We start from the raw sequence: 13,956 nt of genomic DNA on the forward strand, positions 1-13,956 counted from the left end.
TCGACTGTCACTGCTTCGGCATCCATAACTTCGATAGGTGTCAACATAACAGTATTCAATAGTTCTTGTGTCGCCTCTGGTAATTTCTAAAGCGTCGAACTCGCTATCAGAGCTTCGAAGAATTCTCGGTTCATGTGTGCCTGAGAGCTCAACATCTCAATTCTCAAAATGCCAAGTGTTTTTTGCTAGGCAACCACCTGTAATTTATAAGGCATTTTGAATTCAAATCTGACCATTCCCCCCACATTCGGTTCATTAATGCCATATTGGCAATAAATTTTCAAGGTTTTGGCCCATAAATTTCATCTTAAATGTCGGTCACCTGCTCCATTTGGCCACATTTCGACCGTCAAAGCATGAACAGTGACTTTAACAGTCACTGCCCAGATGACCTACGCAATTTATCCCTGGGTAGGGCAACTCCTTTCGCATTGTCACGAACCCTGGGACACTTCCTTACTTCACACAATCCTCCAATCACGCATCTCCCCAACTCAGGAAGTGTAGTTTATAGTCCCACACCTCCTTCCAGCTTCCTAGAGTGCGAAGACTGTGCTACCCTCATATAGTCACATGGTCGAACCACCAGTGTATGGCTTGCAATAAGCTTTTGAGTCCTGATGGAGGGTTGGCCACCACAACCCTGCATGTGGAATCTTCTGCACGGTCGCTCTTCCTACATAATGACCTCCCATGGCACCCCCATGAGCGTCCGTGAGGATACTTCTCCTTTCAAATTCAGTACATATCGTCACAATATTTCATCAGCCCCCATTTTGTACAGATGCCCGACAATGACAGAAATGTCTTCCGTGTGCACCACTAATTCCTTCTGCTGGTCGGTATAACCTTCCAGGGCAGTGCCTGTCGCTAGAAAGTGTATGATATCTTCAAAATGACCATCTACGATGGACACAGAAAATAGCTACACGTCAGGCAATCCCTACTCCAAATTAGTGGGCGCTTCCCCTGTTTCGATGTGTGACAGATGGTCTGGTCCCACGTTCAGTCATCCAGGCTTCACAATAGCCTCAAAGTCATACTCTTGGAACAATAACAACCACTTGCAGATTCACCCCCCAAACACATGCTTATTTACCAGGTATTTCAATGCGGAATGATACATATACATCTTAAAATGGCCTCCCAACAAATAGTGTCTAATCTTCTGGAGCGCGTATACCATGGCTAACCCTTCATGCTCAGTGGTGGAATAGTTCTTCTCAACCTTGGATAACCTTCTGCATGCGAACGTTATAGGATGGTCCAATTCTCCTCCGCCACCTTGTGTCAGTACCGCTCCTAGTGCTATACATGATGCGTCAACATGTACATGAAACTCCTTCTTCCAATCTGGGAAGACTAAAAGCGGCATGGTGACCATATTTTATTTTAATACATCCAAGATTTTCTTACAGTCCTCATTCCAACAGAACATGAAATCCTTTTTCAACAACTTCTCCATAAGCGCGATGATCTAGGCATAGCCCTTGATAAACTTCTTGTAATACCCAGTATGTCCTAAGGTTGCGTGCAACTATTTCGCACTCCTCGACGCCTCCAAATTAAGTATCACTGCGATCTTCATGGGATCTACCATCAGTCCTTGTCTAGAAACCACATGCCCCAACTGAGTCCCAAAAGGAACACAAAACAGGCACTTCTTTAGATTGAGTGCGATATGGTACATTCGACAGGTATCTAGCATCATGCCCGAACTTGCCACATTGCGTTTCACTAGCCCAAGCACGGTCTAGTCATCAAAGTACACCTCCATAAACTTATGAATAAATTCCTTGAACGAAACAATGAATACGCGCGAAAAAATTGCAGGCACATTCTTCAATCCGAAAGGCATTAAAGTGTACTGAAAACATCCCCGCTCCGTTGTGAAGGTCATCTTGCTTCTATCCTCCAGCATGATTTTGATTTGATGGTACCCAGAGAACCCATCACTGAAGGAATATGCTTCCTGGCCACTTACATTATCCAATACCTCATCAGTGAACGAAGTTGGGAAAGGATCATGTACGCAAGCGTCATTCAACTTCTTGAGATCTATGCATATCCTTATTTCATCCTTCTGCTTCTTTTCCTATACCACCATTGGGCTTACCCAATCATATTCTTCTACGGGCTCAATGGTGGCTGTCGTGAGCATATTTTCTAGCTCTAAGTAGACCTTCTCCTTGTACTTCGGATTGAGGTGGTAAGGTCTTTTCTTAATCGGCTTCACGTCGGGTTTTAACATGATCTTCATAACCCCAAGTCTCCTATTATCCCTTTTAGCTTCGTAAACTTGGTAGCGATCAAATCCTGGTATTTGCGGAGCAATTCAACAACCTTATCCACCATTACATCAACCCAGTAATCTCCAATATTTGTGAATTTGAGCTCCATCTCCGTACCAATATTCACCTGCTTCGTTTTCAGTGGTGTGGTTATATTAGGATTCTCAATTTGCGGTCCCTCAACTTCGCGGCGACCCTCTATTTCAGGGATGTTAATATTTCGCGGATCCTCATCTTATTCTTTAGTGATCATGTTATAGCATTCCAGCGCGTGGCTCAGTTGAGTGATCCAATCGGGTTGAATCAGATCCAAAGGATCCTGCGGTATCCTAAAGATTGTTGCTTTCACCTCTTGTAGCACTTCGTCAATACATTCAAACCCGTCTTCAAAGATGAACGTCATTATGAATCCTTCCTGCAGAATATCCCATTCACCTGTACCATGGCAGAGCTCTGTTTCCAAGTACCATATCATCAGGAGGACATCCAAGGTATGACAGAACAAGTGCACCCATTCTGGTTGGGGCTTCGCTCCATAAGCCTGAGCCCATTTGGCCAAGTGTGCACGTGGATCGTCCTTCCCATCATATTTGTCTGTCATTCATACCTTCGGCTTCCCAAAGCGTGTGCGTATCATCCTCCTACACTTGCGCCAATCATGAAAGCTACCCTTGTGCGCACCCCACCATCTTGCAGGTGTAGCGCACTGTGCCCATCCCAAAGCCTGGGAGTGCTAATTCTCTAGTACTTCCCTTTCAAATGCATCCAAAATACATCTTCATCATTCAAGCCATCATAAATGGGCAGGTTTATTACCTCTGACGACACACAACGTAGCAATCGGGTCATCATGTTACAACTTAGTGTGGTTACTTCATGTAATCAATTCTTCCAGCGCTCTAATTCTTCATCAGAGTCTGAGGTGCAAGAACTCTTGCAATCCCATGTAATTCGTCCATCAGTTATCAGATTCACCCAATCTTGGTCTCACACTGTTATCTTATATATACAGTCCAAATCATCATTGCTCTCATAATCGCGGACTGGTTCAGTATAGTGTGATCCTTCAGCATGATCTAGGGGTACTATTATGCAAAGTGATTTCTTTTCAAATATCATCTTCCACTTCTTTAGGTTGATTACCCCCTTCATGTTGGTAGCCCAATCAATGCCAAGGAGCACAGGGTAGGGGTTGTTGTCATCCACAATTTCTATTACTTCAAAGTTGGCCAATGCGCTCACGCCTTCAATATCTATAGTCACCCTTTGCAGTCGTCCCATGGGGATGATTTTCCATCCTTAACTGAATTAGAGACCACTGCAGCGTGGGTATTCCCATCTGCTTCCAAGTCTACTTTGGTAGAACGTTCACGTCTGACCCTAGATCGAAAATAACCTGATCCATTTCATATTCTCCTATCTAGGTAGTTAGTCTCATCTCTTGTCCTGTCATTGTTTTATGCTTACCAATCTTTCGTACCACACGTGGTTCACCTGGAGTGTTTCCGGCACATGTATTTATAAGCTCATGTAATCCCTTCATAGCCTTGCTATCGCGCAACAACTTCATGCAAGTTTCTAGAAAGGTCATAAGCATCGAAGGGTCTATCTCCTGATCAAACTTATCCTTGCTCCCTGAGGTGGAGGCCTCAGTGAAGCTCTTCTTTGCTTCCATGAACATTTTGCGTGCGCGCTCCAAATCAAATTCAACCTCCTTCATTGGAGCTTTGCGAACCCATGTGCTATCTTTGGGCTATTTTCCCTTATCATCCTTGTTTCAATTCCACTTCGAAGCACTATATTCACATTTCGATCCTCTTTGTGAGGCTCAGACCTCATCATCTGCAGGTTCTGAGTCCATTGCAGTGGTCGCGCTCCTTTGTCGCATATCCTCGCTATCACCGTAGGACAGTACTTCGTTTCATGATCAAACAAAGTGCAATATTTGAACGACAGATGCATTAGATTAGTGCATTTGCGAGCATAGTGTCCTGGTCCTCCGCAATTTTATCAAATTAATTGTCCCCAACCTCTACTGGGTCCTCCTCTACCTCGGTCTCGTCCACGCCCCTGAAAGACTATTCATGCCATCCCTGTGCTCTGGTCAGGGGGCCACATTTCTGCCTGCACCCTATAGGCGGGAATTCTATCCATCATCAATTCATAACTTCTACAGTTGCGCTCATCATGCCCCACCGATTTGTAGAAGTTACAGAATAGTTTTTGTGGTGTTTGTACAAACTTCTACAGCAAATGATAGTTATCCATCGTATGCTTCCCTGCTACCTGACATATATCGCACCACAACGCAGGCCCCGCGCTTGGTCCTGCTTGAGCTTCCGGCCTCAAAGGCATCGGTCCTCCTCCTGCAATATAGTTCGCAAAGACTGGGCAATGGTCTTTGTCATGCCCCTGACTTTTATGTAAGTTTTAACCCCATACATAAATTACCTGCATACGAATTCTAAAACATAGAAAATAAAAAATGCGAGAGCATAATACATAAAACACATATACACAAAAATTTTCCCCTAGATCCCAAAATTGAGACTACCAGCTTGATTTTTCATTATTTTCCCTTTCAATGTTACAATACATATTTATACATGTCGAAGCATCCAATACGATGGACTAAAAACCATCGCGTCCAAAACCATGGACCGAACACCATTGCATCGAAAACCATGTGCAAAAAACATGCACAAAACCATAGGTAGGTCCACCCAACCTAATATAGGGCCAAAGCCAAAATTTACCGGGGCGCTGCGCTGGACCCCATAGAGTGGGGTTACCTGCACCCCTCAAACCCCCTGTGACTCCCCCCGCTACGCAATCGGTGCAACGAAGGGGGGGCTCTACCCCCCTTCTGACCCCCCGGTTAACTACGTGGGCTAGTCATGGAAAGAATATAACACAACCCAACATTCTCCCACTTGTTGTTTTCTTTCCACAGGGGGCCACATGAGAGCTTAGTCGTTTATCCAGCCCTACAATGCCCATTATTTCTCTACACCAAGAGAACTTCTCAAAGCTCACAGATTTTTTCAATGCACCTGTAGTATTCTTCAAAGTGTCCACCTTTACCAACAACACCTTTTTGTCTTCTATCATATTTCTCACAAAGTGATACTGAACATCAATGTGCTTTGTCTTTGAATGATATGCAGGGTTCTTTGCCATGAAAATTGCACTTTAGCTGTCACAGTCTATCCTTATAGCTACCTGTACTAACCCCATACTTGAACACAATCTCTGCAACCAAACTGCTTCCTTGCTTGCATGAGTGGTTGCCATGTATTCTGCCTCTGTAGTTGATAGTGCCACTACAGATTGTTTCTTACTCATCCAATTGACTACACCTCCAAATAGGTTAAACACATACCCACTTGTAGATCTTATCTGATCCAGATCTCCAGCCCATTCTGCATCAACAAAGCCACGAATATCCAACACTCTATACAATCCTAGTCTTCCTTGGTAGCACAAACCATAATCACTAGTGCCATTGCAAATACCTAAAAACCCGCTTCACTGCTATCCAGTGCTCCTTCCCTAGTTTTGACATAAACCTGCTCAATACTCCCACTGCATGTGCAACGCCTGGTCTAGTACAGACCATCGCATACATCAGGCTACTGACTGCACTTGCATATGGAACACGGGACATGTCCTCTTCCTCTTCTTGTGTCTTGGGACACTGTTCAACAAATAACTTTACACCTACAAGAATATGAACCTTCACTGGTTTACTATCCTGCATATTAAACCTCTGCAATATTGTCTCAACATACTTCCTCTGGTTTAACCAGAGCTTCCTCTTTGTCCGATCTCTTTTAATTTCCATGCCCAAAATATAGTTTGCAGCACCAAGATCTTTCATGTCGAATTTGGAGGACAAATGGGTCTTCAAATCCTGGATAATTTATTTGTCATTTCCAACCAGCAACATATCATCCACATACAAGACCAGATAAATAACATGGTCACCAATTAATTTAAAATACACACAGTGATCTTCTTTGTTTCTGGTGAAGCCAAGTCCCCGTATAAATGTATCAAATTTCTGATACCACATCCCTGGTGATTGTTTTAACCCATACAGAGACTTCTTTAACTTGCATACTAGTTTTTTCTTACCCTTCACCTCAAAGCCTTTAGGTTGCTTCATGTAGATCTCCTCTTCCAGATCCCCGTGAAGAAATTTTGTCTTCACATCCATCTGATCTACCTCAAAATCAAAAGTAGCAGCAACAGATAAAAGTAATCTAATAGAAGTTACCTTGGCAACAGGAATAAAAATATCACCAAAATCAATTCCCGGAACCTGGGAATAACCTTTTGCTACCAACTAAGCTTTGTATTTCTTCCCCTTTCCTTCTGCATTTGTCTTCTTCTTGAACACCCGTTTGCTCCCAATGGGTTTTCTTCCAGCTGGCAACTCCACCAGATCCCAAGCCTCATTTTTGTTCAAAGATGACATTTCATCAACCATGGCCTCTTTCTAGAGTTTTTCATCCTCTAAATCTATTGCTTCCTTCACAGTTCTTGGATCATCATCAATAATAGATAAAGCAAAATTTGAATAGAAAGCAGGTGGACTATATCTTTCTAGTTGCCTTCTTTCTCGAACTGATCTTTTTATACCTAGAGTTTGTGGCTCTTCATCTTCTGATTCCTCCTCTAGTGTAGAGTCTGATTCTTTCTCCTTTAGCTCAAACTCTATCTTCTCAGGTTCCTTTGGTTGGACTTCATGTTTAATAACATCTTTCACCTCTCTGAACACCACATATCAGTTGTACACAACCTTCCTTGTTGTTGGGTTCCAAAGCTTATAACCCTTTAAACCATCCTTATACCCAATAAAGATGCACTTATCAGATTTACTATCCAACTTGGTTCATTTCTCCTTTGGAACATGTACATATGCATCACATCCAAATACCCTCAAATGTGAAAGAGAGGGTTTCTTACCAGTGCATACCTCTTGTGGAGTCTTATCCTCCAACGCTGATGAAGGTGATCTATTGTCCAGGTAACATGTTGTCTCCATCGCCTTTGCCCAAAATTCTTGTCCTAACCCGGCACCATTGAACATGATTCTTGCCCTTTCCATCAACGTCTTGTTCATTCTTTCTGCAACTTCATTTTGCTGAGATGTATATGGAGTAGTCTTCTTCCATGCTATACCACACTTCTTACAGAATTCTTCAAATTCCTTACTGCAAAACTCTCCACCATTATCTGTCCTCAACACCTTTATCTTCTTCTCTGTCTGGTTTTCCATCAGAGCCTTAAATTCTTTAAACCTGTCAAAGACTTCAGATTTATTCTTAAGGAAATATATCCATGTATTCCTTGAGAAGTCATCTACAAATGATACATAGTACACAGACTTACCCAGTGATGGAACCTTCACAGGTCCAAACACATCACTGTGCACAAGCTCTAATATCTATTTCGCCCTCTTACCACCAGAGGGGAAACTCACCCAATTCTGCTTCCCATATACACAATTTTAAAAGAAATCAAAATCCATAGAGCTATTACTCATACCTTCTACCATACCTTTACCATGAAGTATTCGAAGGCCCTTCTCTCCAATATGTCCAAGCCTTTGATGCCATAGCATGGTCTTCTCTCCAGAGACCACTAGATTTTCTGCTCCACTTTCAAGAACCACAGAACTGTTGCACCCATCAACAACAGTGCTACCTTGCAGCTTGTACAGAGTTCCAGTTCAAACTCCCCACATCAATACTAGTTCTCCTCGAACCATCTTGTAGGTATCCTTCTCGAACACTGTTTTTACACCTACATCATCCAGCTTGCTTACAGAAATCAGATTTCTAGCTAATGCAGGTATATGCAGAACATCGGGAAGTGTTCTAACCCTTCCACCTTACAACTTCAAATTTACTTTTCCGTGACCAACGATTCTAGCCTTCCTATCATCCCCTAAGAAGACATCACCACCATCATATTTATCATATTCACAAAACCACTCTCTATGGGGAGTGAAGTGAAAGGATGCACCTGAGTCAATCAACCATGCCTCATGATCTACACACATGGGGAGTGAAGTGAAAGGATGCACTTGAGTCAATCAACCATGCCTTATGTACTTGAAGAATCCAAGTACACATCCCCACCTTCATCTGAGGTGGTTTTCGCCTCTGCAGAAAGACCATCATCATATCTCTTTCCTTTGTCAGGAGCTTTAGATTTACAGTCCCTTTTGGAGTGCCCTTCGTTTCCGCATTTTTGGCAAACCACCTTTACAGGTTTTCCTGGAGATTTAGATCTCCCTCTAGATTTATATCTCCCACTCGATTACTTATTTTTATTTAGGTTCTGGGACTGTCCTCGTATAGACAAGGCATCACCATTCTGGCTCTCCATATTCTTCCATCTCATCTCCTCCATCAGCAAAGATGAGACTATTTCATCAAAATGCAAGGTAGTTGAATTGCTTCCTATTGCAATAACCAAACTATCCCACGAATCTGGTAGAGAACACAACAAATTGATGCACTTATCTTCATCTGAAATTTTAATATCAATAGATAATAATTGACTTACCATAGTATTAAATGCATTCAGATGCTCTATCACCGAGTCTCCATCTTTCATCCTCAGGTTATACAAATTTTTAAGTAGGAACAGTTTATTCACTATGTTAGTGCTTCAAATTTCACCTCAGGCTGAGAAAGGTAAACCTCAAGGCTACATCAAACCATTTAGCCTCGTAGCTAGCCCTACGGGGCAGGAGAAGGCTCTCTCCGGTCAATCTCGGTAGATCTTCAATGGGATGAGATGACCAACAAAGGTAACACTGATATTAGGCTAGTAAACTGATTATAAAGGTTGATTTGGGGTTTTTGGTGGCAAATTGAGGAGCTGCAATTTAGGGTGCGGGGATTTGACACAGTTTCTGCAGGGGGGTCTTTGGGGCGAGGTAGGAGCTTGTATTGATGCCTTTAACTGAAATGGATGATAAGGAGGAAAGATAAGAAGGCTAAAGAGAGAAAATAATGGATTTGAATTCCCTTTAGACAGTAGAAAACATTGAAATTAAACAAATTTAAAAGCAGAGCATGGCTAGCATGAATTCATACTTTATCACTTCATTTGTTTAATGTGCAGCAGTAAAGAAAGGAAATGAATCACATAACAAAGCTTACAAGAACATGAAGAAACACACCATCAACACATGAGTCCACAAGAATCCCAAAGATGACTGCAAAACCCTGGTCTTCCTTAGCCAAAAATTGCAGAGATACAAGTGATAATACAATGATAGCTTCTCCCTCAAGAGTCCAACCTTCCAACCTCTGAAAATGATTAAGAATATACATAATATAGGCAAGCCAACCTCTTCCCTTGCCTCTAGGGGTCGAGCTCATCCTTCTAGGAGCTGTTTCAACTAATTCTAAACTGAGCACTAAAATCTAGGCAGTCAAAACAACTTGCCTCTATAAGCTAGGAAACCAATTCATTCATTTAATATTTACCCTTTTCATGAATGAATCTTCTAGAAGAGTTACAAAAGGGTAAAAGTATCCAAAAAGTGCCACAAGTACAGTCAATAGGATCACCATCGACCTCAGAAAGTCAAACTGGAGCTAAACTGCAAATTCTGGGCTGAACTGGTCAAATCTGGCACAAATTTCTCAACGGGTTGCGCACATCCTCCTCAACGGGTCGCGCACTTTGGAGCCCTATTTGGAGGCCTTCTCGGTGTCAGAATGAGGTACTGGATAGCTCGTTGGAAAGGTCTCTGAGTCTACTTTCCAACCCAATTGGAATTTTTGGATTTGGAGGTCATTTGCCCAGTCAAAAGTCAATTCTCCCAAGACTACTTCTGCAGCTCAAAAAATGGGCAGAAAGTCAAAATTTGGTTGTAATTTGACCTTTTGGAGGCCCAAAACTTCATGAAAACTCAAATCCATCCATAGAAATGTGTAACTTTGCATGAAAAATCTAGCAATGCTGAGTTTTCGCAAAACGGAGCTACGATGACAAAGGGTCTCACCGGGGGTGAGACCCGTTGAGAAGCCAAAACCTGTAAATTGCCCAAAAATGTCAAAAATGAGCCAAAACTTCCAAAAATTTTTGTGCTTGGTGCTGTGAAGAGGCTAGTGGGTGTCATGATGAGTGAGAGAAGCTTCGGCCAAGATGTGGAGGGGGTTTATCTTCTTCTTCCTCTTAAGAGCCTCGGTCAACCTTCTTTGGAACATTTTCATCTTTGCTTTACAAACGTGCATCCTAGCCCAATAGTGGTTTTTCATGTTCCTTAGCAGCTTTTTCTCTTGGTTGGCCTTAGCCAACAGCCTCTCCAAGTGGGCATTCTCCTGAATAAGCAATGACTCCCGGTCAACAGGTAATGGGTCACCAGGCCTCCTACGGTTTAGGACTCGGTCACTACGAATCCTCCAAATCTCATCAAGTGCCTTCTCCTCCTCCAGCTGTGTGTTCCGCTGCTCTAGATATGTGATGGTCCATTGGGCACCCTCAAGTCTCCACTGCGAAACATCATTCTCGGCCCTGAGCTGCTGAATGATCTCCTTTGCCTCTTGGCTAGGATAACTGACCTCAAGATCAATCACCGGCTCCTCACGAACCATGGGCTCTTTGCCCTTCTGCAATACCTGTGCTGGCGAAGAAAACGAGGCCCCTTCCACCTACTGTGGAGATAACACTCGCTGCTCTGAAGATGAAGGCGAGACCCCTTCCACCCGCTGTGGAGATAATACTCGCCTAGCTGCTGCAAATAAGGCCCTTGGGCCTTTCTGATAGGTGACCATAGGAGTGGAGCTGACATGTCGAGTGATGGGAGCATCAGGCTGCTGAGATGGTCCTCCCTCCTCATGAATAGCCTCCTCTGTTCCTCAATCTCTGTAGATGATGAATGGTCATCACCTTGCTCATAAGTCTCGGTATCTGACATGGTTTTGGAGCAAGGTGGGCAAACTGAAGGAAAAATTGAACTGCTGCCTCTGCCTGCAAAAGTACTGAACTCTATGCTGTTTCAAGGGGAAAAAACATGAGGGGAATGTTAGGGGAGGGAACTTCTTAACAAGGAATGGGAATATATGAAAATAACAGGGAATTTTCAAGGGAAACTTTACAAATTGTCATGCATATAGGAACACATTTTAACATTGGGAAATCATTTGCAAAGAACATCTCATATGGGACAAAAACATGTATGATAATGAACATGGAAGGGGCATACATGTATCAATAGGGACATAGGGACACCATACACCAAATTTGCTTATAGGAGTTCATGTGTGTCATAAGGCAAATTTTTGCTCTTTTTGTTCTTAAGGAGTACATGCACATTGTTTTCACATAGAGGGAAGGTTTTCATGTACAAGGGGATGTCAAGGGTATATAGGGGTTATGTACATGCCTCTAGATATACAGCAGCATTTATTTTCATATGACTCTTTCTTTATTTACAAATGTATCTTTTCTTTTTGTTTTATTTTTTGCATGTGTATGGTAGAGGGAATTAGGGTTTTGTGTGCTTGTGAGAGGGGTACGGTTTATAGCTTAGGGATGGGGGAAAAAGTCAACATTTTATGTACAAATAATATGGGACAGAGATGCAAGCATGACTATGAATGAAAGAGGAAAAGAGGGAAGGGACCAAATGGGACAAAAACACTTGAAACAGTCACAAAACCCTAGCATTTTACAAACATTAGCAAGCAGCCATATTAATCCATTCATTTGCAAATTTAGAAGATGAAATCATAGCATACATCCTTATTTTCACCACCAATATCAACAACCATGCATTAAGAGCCTACCTCGACCGATTGAGCAAATTTGAAGTGGAATGAAGGAATTTGATTGAAGTTTTGGTGGCAAAAGTTGAACGGGTCGCGCACGCTCCCCAACGAGTCGCGCACAGCCCAACGGGTCGCGCCCGTTATAATTTTACACTGCCGGAGTGCGCTGGACGGGTTGCGCACCGCCCAACAGGTCGCGCACAAGCCTGGACGGGTCGCGCACCTGCAAACTGCCCGAAACCGTTGCAATTTCGCCTCCTTCGCCTATCACTCTCTCACAATCTCTCTTGCAAGCTTGAAATGCACAATGAGAGTGAAAGGAGGGAACATTACCTTTTATAATCTCATTTGAAAAAATTTCATCCATAAACCCACTTTATAAAGTCTATTTTGACACTTTTTTAAAACACTGATTTTCTTGGTTTCCTTTATCCTGAAGTTGACTTTTTGAGTGCTTTGACCTGATTCTTTTTGCAGGTAGATCATCTGAAGGACTGTGGCAAGGGGACCAGGGTTTTTGTTGCCTTTTTGAAGACATTTTGGAAATTTATTCTTTTTACAAAAATTATCATGACCTTGGCTTTAAAAACAGGGTTTTTAAATCCAAGGTTAAAAATGAACTGTACATGATGAAAATTTCAAAGGAACATGTTTACCATCCTCCCTCTGGCTTGCTGGTCACTCAAGGACTTTCAGAGACATGACCTTGCTAAGACAACTGACCAAAACCCTAGACCTATAATTTTGACATTAAGACCAAACAAGAGCAGCTTGACAAACTCAATGACTGATATGACCTGATCCAGCAAAGCCAAGAGGGGTATGAATAGACCAGCTCCTCCATCAGGATTATGGCATGCCTAACGGGATGCAAATTTTGACACTGATGAGACACCTACTAATGCAAATGCAAAGAGCTTTGATCACTGATGGAGGGCTTTCAAGACCGACACTAACATTGGCTCCAATGGGGATGGTATCTCCTTGGAGGTACCAAGAACCTCAGACCTCTGGGAGAGCAGACCAGTGCCTTTCAACCATTGGGCGATGAAGTCATTATTTCGGCAAATGACACAAGACTTTGACTCATTTATAGAATGATAACTTGACTGAAAACTGACTGAAACTTAACTGAAGCTTGACTCAAACCGACTCGATGGCAAACTGAAATAACTTGAAAAAACTCACTCAATAGACCAAACACAAATGACTCATGACTGACTTAACTAAAACAAGAGAAGGGCAGCAGTCCATCAAGATGTGAAATCATGATGACAACCACCAGTGTTTCTTACAAGACTATATACATCAAACTATATCAAAATGCCAATGCAACCAATCAAGCAGATGCCTTCTTGATTGATTCTCCTGATTAGATCTTCTGGTCAACAATACAAACCTATCACTGGGCATCCAAAAACATAGTTGACCATATTCTCCTTCATCACTGAATACTGCAATAAACACTATCACTGCTGGCTGCAACAAATCTGCCATTGGATCCTGGAAAACATGAAGACTTGACATTGCCACCACCTGCTGAAAGAACAAGGTATCCTTTGCTTCAAATTCTGATATGCTTTCATCATGTGCTTCGGAAAGAGTATGTTCCTGGTCCTCAAAAAATTCTGAACAAGTAGATGAGCAGATCTCCTCTTGAAATAACATTTCAAAACATGAGACATATGAGGAAGAATCTGAAATGGAATCCTGAATGATCTGATCTTTTGTAGTTTGAATACATGGTAAGTCATCCTCATATGATATGATAGCCAGATTCTCATTACATTCATCAATCATAAGAGAAGAAACTTCAGATGATCCTTGAAGCACAAGATGATCATTTATATCGTCTACCACAAATT

This window comes from Pinus tabuliformis, chromosome 8, assembly GCF_031772625.1.
Source record: "Pinus tabuliformis cultivar Carrire ecotype Pingquan chromosome 8, CPIR1, whole genome shotgun sequence".
NCBI lineage: Eukaryota > Viridiplantae > Streptophyta > Pinopsida > Pinales > Pinaceae > Pinus > Pinus tabuliformis.